Raw genomic sequence first — 10083 nt, forward strand, 5'->3', positions numbered from 1 at the left:
GATATAATTATATTATATAAATTATTATAATATAATATTAATTATATTATAAATATTAGTATAATAATTATAATATTCAAGGGTAATGATGGAAAAGAAAATTAAAAAGAACTTGGAATAGGCATTCCTCTCATATAAGGAAGGAATGATGATTCACCCATTTGATGGAAAAGTCATTCCATTTTGAATGATCATTCATTTTCTTAAAACCAACCAAACATAAGAATGAACATTGATTCATTTCCATTTATTTCCATTCCTCCCAACCAAACACACCCTTAGGGGAGGGAAGGGACATGGATAGGAATAGGGGTTCTTCGTCTCCGGAGTCAAAGGCGTGACAAAGAAGACGACGCCATGGCTATTGGGATTAGCAAGGTTTTGCAGAGTTCGGTTTTGCCCTAAATCTCTACGGATTGTGAATGAGAGAAGAAGAAAGAAGAGCATGACCGATTGAAATGTTGTTTTTCTCAGATTTTGTTATGGAAACTGAAATCTACAGTTTCTTTATTAAAAATTCATCCATATTTTCTTTATAAAAAAAAAAAAAAAAAACTTTTCCCCCTTTTTGAGTTTCAACTTCCGAAAATGAACAAAGTGTTTTGTATAAAGATTCGTGTTATAATTTGAATTATAATTTGTAATTTATTATGATATTTTTTCTTACAAAAAATATATATAAATTGAGAATAATTCAGAATCATAGTTCTGAATTCATGAATTAAACGTCCATAAAAACTTACTCCATGTGATTTTAATTTTTTTCCCTATAAAATGGAGGTTCCAAACAGACCTTAAGATCCCGTTCATTTTATCGATTCGAGTTTAGAATTCGAGTTTTGCTACAATATAAAGTTTTCAGAAACAGTCATATTTAATTTTTTTACTATAGTAAAAAGCTCTCACACACATCTCAATTCGAATTAAAAACTCGAATCAACAAATTAAACAGACTCTAAGGGTCCGTTTAGTTCTCTGATTCGAGTTTTTAATTCGAGTTTAGATGTGATTTTATGTGAGAGCTTTTTACTGTAATAAAAAAGTTAAATATGACTGTTTCTGAGAGCTTCTTACTATAGTAAAACTCAAATCGGTAAAATGAATAAGGCTTAAGATTATACTACTATTTACTACGTCAAATGCTAGCTGGAGTATAGCTGGCATGTTGTCATTGGTGATGCCGAAAATAAGTTTACCTCTTTGGCAGTTCAAATGGTCATGCATGGAGATTGGAGGCATCTCTCTTATTTTGTTTTTTCTTTTTTCGTTTGCTCTGAATTTTGTTTTCCTTTCTTTTTTTACAAAAAAGAGATGATAGAAGAATCGGTTTATGTGTTGTCTTTATGTATGTTGATACTAACTTTTGACGAAGCCAGAAATTTTTATAAAGGTGGCTAATTTTAGCTATATTAAAAATTTATTAAATTTTAATTATTAAGATGCTACAAATTATTTTTGATATAATTTCAAGTCTCAAAAATATTGTTTAGATAGTAATATTTTTAGAGATATTTTTTTTAAAAGTAGTATTTTTTAAAATTAAAAAAATTTAAAAGATTAGATTTTCAACTTTAAGGAGGGGTTATATCTAATTTCCTTTATAAATATATACTTATAATACACATAAGTTAAAAACAAATTTAAAAAATTGAGGGGCGCTTAAAGCCCCCAGCCCCATTTAACTTCGTCACTGGATACTAATAAGCTAAGGCCTCATTCGTTTCGCTGATTTGAGTTTAAAATTTGAGTTGAGATGTCATTTTATGTGAGAGCTTTTTACTGTAGTAAAAAAGTTAGATGTGACTGTTTGTAAGAGCTTTTTACTGTAGCAAAACTCGAATCAGCGAAACGAACGAGGCCTAAATGCATGTACCAAAAACTGGTCCTGACCTTTTCTGCTCAGTCCCAAAAAGAATATAATAATTGTGTGAATTGCTTGTATATATCATCCCAACTATAAGTTGTCACCAGGTGAAAACCCTTTTTGTCTTTTAAGAAACATTTGTTCGATGATATGAATTACATGCATCAAATTTATTCTATATATCTATTCTTTTAAAGAAATTTAATTTAATCCAATAAATGCCTAAAATTACTATGTTAATCTTTGGTAGCAAGCAATTCAAAATTAACCATGTTAATATGACCTGTTTAATTAATCAACTTCGGTAATTTAATTAATATGCTTAGTTCGGCAGATAAAATAAATTTGAACATTGGCTTTCAAAGGGTGAACAACCTATGTTATTGCTCGGTTCGGTTCACCGACTAAGACCTTTGATTTCGTGGAACCAATCACTGAGCCGGAGGGGACTAGGCGGTGTCGGCTCACCAATCGACAATGACGGTTTTCGGTAATTTCTGGCATCGGTTTTAACAGTTTTTAGTGTAGCTTTATGGTTGTCGGAGAAGATGGGATGTCGTTAGGGGGGCAACAGCGCACATGTTATCATTATAAGACATAAGATGCTAGGGCTCTAATATTATTAGACTAATAGACTTAGAATGTTGTGGGCCTAAGCTTGTCGGTGGTGTAAAAAGTAGAATAGTGAGTGGTTTAAGAATGCATGTGTAAAAAGAAGAATTGGGAGTGATTTAGTTGTGAGAATTTTTTTTGAAATTTTAAAAGGGATATAACAAGTATAATGAGTAGTGGTTTAAGAATGCTCGTGTAAAAAATAAAAAAAAAAGGTGTCAATAGACCCACCCTTTGCTCTATTTGTTTAGTAAATTTTTTATAATTTATCTAACAATACATAAAAGTGTCAAAAGCTCTTGTAATAATACATTTATCAAGAGTTGCCACGTGGCGGCTTTTTCTCCTCTCCCTTCTTTTTTTTCCTTTCTTTACTTTTATATCTCTAATATTTTTGCCGTTTAAATTTTTTTTATTTTTTTAATTTTGTGAATTTTTTATAGTTTAACTGTTTACGTGAGTTTTTTAAAATTATATTTTTCTCACTTTACTGCTATTAAAGTAATTTTTTTTGCATGTGTTTCTATTTAAATTTTTTTGTCAATGGTGCATATAATTATCTTTAAATATGCTCATGCTTAATTATTTTCGTATAATTTATGTCATATAAAAAGTTATCTTTACACATTTTTTTCTATAATGCTCCCACAGAGCACTTTCTAGACTTCCACGTGGTAGCCCCTTCCTCTTTTTTTTTTTATTTTTACTTTTTTTATTTTTATTTTTTAATAAATATTTTGTTCTTTTATTTTTTTTTTACTTTTTGAGTTTTTTACTCTTTTATTTTTTTAAGTGTGCTTTGCTCTTTATTTGAAATTAAGGATTAACTATTTTGGGAGAAAATTTAAGGGTTTTCTAATTTTAAAATTTTTTTCATTCAGATGTGTGTAAGGGAACCAATTCAATGCAAAAAAAAAAAAAAATAGAAATAGAATGCTCACATGAAAAAAAAAACACCTAAATTTTTAATTTAGTTTTTAAATTGACCAACATTATAAAGAATTTTAAAGTTTAAGGGGTGAATTGTGAAGATTAAAAGTTTAGATACCAATTTATTAAAAGCATAAAGTTGAGAGGGTTTCCAAAAAAAACCCTAAAAATTTTACACCTCCTATTACATTTAGCTATAGGTTTCAAATATTAGTAGTTTAACATTCTTTTATAGGTTTCAAAAATTATTCATTTAATATTTTTTTACAAAATTATGTCTAATTCTCGAAAACAAAAAAAATAAGTATTATACTTCTCGACAGTCCAAAAATATTACAATTAAAAAGAGAATTTTGAAGAATGGAGTTATATTTTTATGCTATTAGAGCAAATGTTATGGCTACAATTAATCTCATCTCATTTCTAAGTTAAAAAAATAAAAACGTTATTTTTCATCTGTAATTGGAAACGTTCTTTGAGCAGTGAGGGTGCTTTTAATATTTTTAGTTATATTTATGTTTAAACCATGATTTTCGTTTACTAACAAAAGAGGTGTTTCTGTAGTTTTTTAAAGAGTGGAAGATTTCGTCTACCTTATTTTTGCTCATTTGTTTTCCTGGTTTGTTCTTTCTTTTGTTTCTTTTTTGTTCTTTTTTGCCAAAAACTCCTCAACAATAAAGTAATTGCAACGTGCTTCTTTGAAATAGATTTTTTTTTTCCATACTCTGATCCCATTAAAATAATTTCATTCAAATAAGTCCTTAATTCTTTTTCCCACCAAAAGATTTCTCAAATTTCTATTCTTTTTTGTTCTGGTTCTCCAAAATACCTTTTCTTACTTAATAGCTTATGTTAAAATAGTTTTTCAAAATGTGTCTCCACTTATTTTTTTATATCGAAACAAATACTCTTTTAGTACACCATCCTTCATTTGTAAAGTATCATCTTCTTTTTGCGTCTTTCATATTCTTTTGCTTTTTCACTTTTCTTTAATATCTTTAATCTATTTATTATATATTATCTTCACAAGATATACTCACACTTTCTCCGCATGTATACAATATTTAACCAAAATGCATGTAGAGTTGAAATATGATTTCGATCATCTTACCCTTTTTTTCATTTGTAGATCTTATGTTTTCAGATGACCTTATTAAATATTTTTTCAAAAATTGCTTTTAATGAAATAAATTTTGTCATATGCGCAATAACATAATCATAATTTTTCTTGTAGTCAATATTTTTCTTCTCCAACCATGATCTTGTAAATATTTTTCCCTAATTACTTCCCTCGATAATGTCTTCTCATGTCTACCTCAGTTTAAACATTTTTCTCATACAAGCCTTTTAATTACTTTTTTGTATATGTACTCTGTAAATAATTTATTTTCTAATTTTCTCTATTAAAAGCTTTTCTCCCTTTAAATGTGCTCTATTAAACTTTTTTTTTGTTGGCAAACTCAAATGTTAGAACGATAGTGAATAGGTCAAACTAAACCTTAGAAGAATTTTAAATTTTTATTTCAAAAGTTACAAGAAATGTGCGCTTTTAACTAGTCTAAATAGATATAAAAGAGTCAAAGGTCCGTTTGGCATTACTTTTGAAGGCTGCTTTTAACTTTTTCTTAAAAAGTTACAGCAAGTCAAGGTATTTGGTATAACTTGCTTTTGCCTAACAGCTTTTAAAAATTGTTGCCCCATAACAGAATTTGAGAAGCACGTCATGGATTGCTTTTCTATAGTAACTTATGCTGTCATTGTCCAAGTTTACTAATATGACCATAATAATAAAATTTAATTCTCAATCAACTCATTTTATTTCTTTCAAGTCAAATTAAGGAATGTATTTTATTTTAAATGTTTATATGAAAATTAAATTTTTTTAATAAATATCTTATGCTAAAATTTAATAATATATTTTTGTTGTAGTGTTGCAAGTTTGAAAAGTAATTTACATTCAAGTCTTAAAAGTAATTTACATTCAAGTCTTTACGTTATTTAATTTTTTTTCTAGATATATAATTCATCTCATTGAATAAAATTAATTTATTTTTTAATAAAATTAAAATTATATTTTTTTAGTATTTTGGTGTGTAAATATTATGAATATTAACTATAAAAATAGAAATAAAACTAATTATAAGTATGTTGTTAAAGTATGTATGTTTTAGTAATTATATATCTTTACAGTAATTTTGTACATAATTTACCAAATACATAAATTTCTGCTTATGATCTTCACAGAAACTTTAAAAAAAATTATTAAATACCTACATATTTCTGATCACAATAATTTTGACTACCTACACAACAACAACATAAATTTTTAAGAATAAAATAATGTCAAACTGGCCCAAACAATGTTGCTTCTCTTTTGGCCACCTCTCCTTTTTACTCTTTTGTTTTTATTTCTTATTCTTTAATTTTTTCTTATTTCTAATATTTTCCTTCTCTCCTATGATAATTCATTTTAGATTAAATAATTCTTTTTAAATATGTCTCAACTTAATTTTTTTCAGTTAAAAACTCCGGAATAATTTTAAATATTATTTTCTTTTACTCTAGTTAATAGACTTAACTTATAAAGAGATCACGTGTTTTAATATAAGATTAAATTTATAAAATTATTCACTGCGTGTATAGTGCGACGTGGCTTAACTAATTTATTAAAAAAAGTTGTTTATTTTTTTTCCTTGAAAAGAAAAGGTATTTAGTTAATTAAAATTAATTAAATTCAAAATATAAATAAAAATAATAAAAGGCTTAACAGCCCAAGTAAACCACGTGTAGATTCACCGCCTCAAGAGACTGCGTGCGGAAACTCACCGACTTAGGAAACGCGTGAAACAATTAAAGGCTGATCTGAGAGCCTTTCTTTAACGTTAATAACCCCAACTTTTCAAAATCAGCATTTTATTTTAACGTTATTATAAGACAAAATTGTTCTTGTGGATAATTAACGGTCAGGAGGGAGAGAGAGAGAGAGAGAGAGAGAGAGAGAGAAGGTGTAGTGAGCAGAGAGTGTGTGGGAAGGGAAAGAAGGAGACAAGGTGACGTGAAAGAGGGGATTCTTAAAGTCGTCGTCGGAGGAAGAGAAGAGAAAACAGGAGAGAGAATTTTCTAGAGCGACAAACAATTTTCTTGCTTTTTCTAGTTTCTTCAAATTCATGATTCCCTTCGCTATTCCTTCCGGTATTTTCTCGTGATCCAAACAGCAAGCAAACGGCAATGCTCTCGCTGCAAAGCGATTGGCAGCTGCTCCACCACGTCCAGTACCAGAATCAACCGCCGGTGCCGCCGCTGATTCAATTGGCGTCTTACGGCGATGATCGCTGGGTTCTGCTTTCCAATGTTACCTCCGACGGCGCGTCTTCTTCTTCCGTCAGCTTTAAGCACTCCCAGCTCTCGGATTCTCACGCAGGTTACTGGTTTTTTCCCTGTTCCTTTTACTTCTGATCGAGTTCGGTTTGGTTTTCACGTGTCCGATGCTTTGTCGTTGGGGTTTTGGAGCAATGTTGACTGTGACGGTCTGTTGGAGTTTGATTTTGTTACGTGTAGGATTTCGAACTCTCTGTATTTTGTGGAATTTTTGTTTCTAATTGTTTTGTTTTTCAACTAATTGGTTATAGGGATTGTTTCACTTGTTAATTCTCGTACTCGTTCTGAAAAATATTGCACCTTTAATTGAATTCACTGATTGTTCGGTTGCATTGTCCGATGTTGTAATTATTTTCCCTAGTTTGGTTTTTAGGGTTCGCTGGAGTTTCACGGCTTTTTTTTTTCTTTTCCTATCACTCTCTCTCTATATCTTTCTCTTTTGCTTTCTTTTCTTCTTTCTCTTCCTTCCTTTGCGTCCAGTTTTTTCCCTACTTTTTTTCCTTTTCTTCATCTTCCTTCCTTTGTCTTCAGATTTTATTTTTTCCCCACTACTCTTTTCTTCTGGGTTTTAGCTGTCGTCACAGATCTTTTTTCCTTTTTTTTTTTTTTTTTTTTTGCTTTTTAGTTGCAGGTCTTTTCTGGCTGCAACCTGTACAGACTGCAATTTTCTATTTCTGCCGTTTGGTTGTTCTTCCTTGGGTTTGTGGTTTTGCTGGCACCATTTTCTTGCTTACTCCTAGAGGTTTGCTTTTCTCTCGTATTTTCTTTCTCTCTTTTATTCTTACGCCTTTTATCTCGGGGATTTTGTTTGTTCTTGGTTTGGAATTCTGCATTAGTTTTATTTTTGATCGTATTTAGCCGTTTGTTATCGAATTCTTGGTTTTATAAAATGTTCGGACTAGATTTATTAAGCCCTAAAATAAAAACCCTGATTGTTCTATTCCTTTATCTCTGCCGTTTCTCTACATAAATTTGCCGAGAAGTGTGTGTGTGTGTGTGTGTTTTTTTTTTATTTTTTATTTTTATGTCTTTTCCTCTGTTCTTTTGCTTTTTAACAAGAAGCGCTGCCTCTCCTCGTACTTCATAATTTTGGTAATTCGATTTTTAACGCCATTTTTTCTAACGTTTGCTTACGGGTTTCTCTCATTTTAATTTGGTACTCCTTTTTAATTTCTCCCAACTTGGTAAAAAGGGTAGATACTATGGTGAGTTTTTTACAACTGGTTCTCAAAATGTCACATGACTTCAATTTTACTGGGGCATTTCTATTTTCTTGCAATTTATGCTTAGTGACGTTCTTAGTGATCTTAATTTATGCAATATCTGGTTTTGTAATCTTTATAAGTGCTAAATGATTTGTTGTACATGAATGTTGCGGTATTTCTGTCGTTTTCAAAGGAAGAAGGAAAAAAATATCCATTTATTTAAGAGTTTATTGGACCACTTCTACTCGACTACTATGAGATTAACCTGTACTCATTAGAGGTAGTTATAATAACATCTTATTTGGTAGTTTCTCCTACCAAAGGTAGAGTTAGGCTTTGTTTAATTCGTCTCGTAAGAAAACTTATGCCTACCTTAGCTTCTTACTTTGTCACTATTATTTGTTTGTATCTTGTTCGTTGAGCATAAAAGTTATTGCTTCTTTGGTTACATTGAGGAAAGGACTCTTCATTTTGGTGTTTTAAACCGTTTAATTGTTTACTGCTTTCAGTTATGAAAGGAAAATAACATTGTTTGCGTTTTTGGATATTTGTTATTTTACTGATTTTGGTTATTGTGTTATTATACTTTATTATGTTACGTTTGTTTTGGAAGAGGATTGCCCTACGTTTGATTATTAACTGTTTGGCAAACCGTTGTTTTTTTTAATAACCCCCTGACCTTGAAAAAGGAAGAAAAGGGAGAAAAATGATATCGTCCAGTTTACGATCCGAGCCAAGCAGCAGGTACCCTCCTTTTCTATCTTCTTTGGTTTGTGGGTGTTGATGGGTTTTCATTTAATTGTTTTTCTTTTTAATTTTTTTTACCTATTGGTTTATGTGGTTTTTTGAACGTTTCTTTGCTGGGAGTGACCCTGAAAATTCTCTTCCGAATCTTTGTTGAGTTGTGAATAGGTAATACCTAAAGAAAATAGGAAAAGGGTTATTGAATTCTTATGGTTTTTTTTTTCCAATCATTAATTCCGTATAAGTTATCATAAGACTTTGTGAATCATGTTTTATCTCTCTCACTGCTTTTTTTTTTCTCTGATGAGTTAGCTTTGATCTTGCTTTGTTGCAGCTTGCAGGTTGTTTGTTTTAACCTTTTTTTCTTTCTCATTCTATTGTTGTTGTTTCTCCTTCTCTTGTTCTATGAATCATTCTGTATTTTTGTATATCGTTGCTTTCGTATTCTTCTTTAAGGTATCTCTAAGCAGTTGACCTTCTCCAATTTGTTGCTACAGACCTTGTTCCATATTTTCGTACTCAGGTATGGCAATTTGACACAAAGTTTATTTCTATCTGTGTTTACGATTACTATTTCAACTTGAGTGAGGAGGAAATGGAAAATCATCATAATATTAATGAAATACTCAAAATTTTGTAATGGCTTCAAAATTCTGTAATGACTTTATTCTTCTAATACACAGTTTACAATCTATGTAATAAAAAGGAAGTAATTTTCTTGAAGTGACTGTAAAATTAATTTAAAACGACCAAACTTGATTTCATATTACTGTTCTTGTGATTCTGTGGCATGAGAAAAAGAAAAAAGGGACTGGCATTGGTTATCTTAGCCTGTGTTTGTATGTGTAGATTATTTTTCCAGAAATTAATTTTTGTTGACAATTATGTGAATTTTGTAACAATTATTACTTATAGTGGGGCATCCATGAAAAAATGATTGAACAGTGATAAGAATAAGAGTTGGTAACTTGAGATTTAGGTGTTGAGATTGACACTCTTGATAGAAAATGAAAAAGAAAAAAAAAAGAAAAGTTTTTAAGCATTCAACGTAAAAGTCGATCATATAGATGGAGGTGAATTTTTAGAGAGAGAGGGAGAGAATATGAGTTGGTAACTTGAGATTTAGGTGTTGAGATTGACACTCGTGGTAGAAAATGAAAAAGAGAAAAAAAAGGGTGTATGGACCTAATTCAGAGAGAGAGGGAGTTTTTGGGATGAACTAGTCGGTTTGAATTCCATTTGTTGATCAAATCGGTGTGTGGATGGGGACTTTAATGTCACAAGGTGGGAAAATGCCAAGAGGATATGTGTCATTATGTGGTAACAAGCTTCTTTCCTCAACTCCTTTTT

The sequence above is a fragment of the Morus notabilis genome, unplaced genomic scaffold (genome assembly GCF_000414095.1).
Source record: "Morus notabilis unplaced genomic scaffold, ASM41409v2 Scaffold884, whole genome shotgun sequence".
NCBI classification, from domain to species: Eukaryota; Viridiplantae; Streptophyta; class Magnoliopsida; order Rosales; family Moraceae; genus Morus; species Morus notabilis.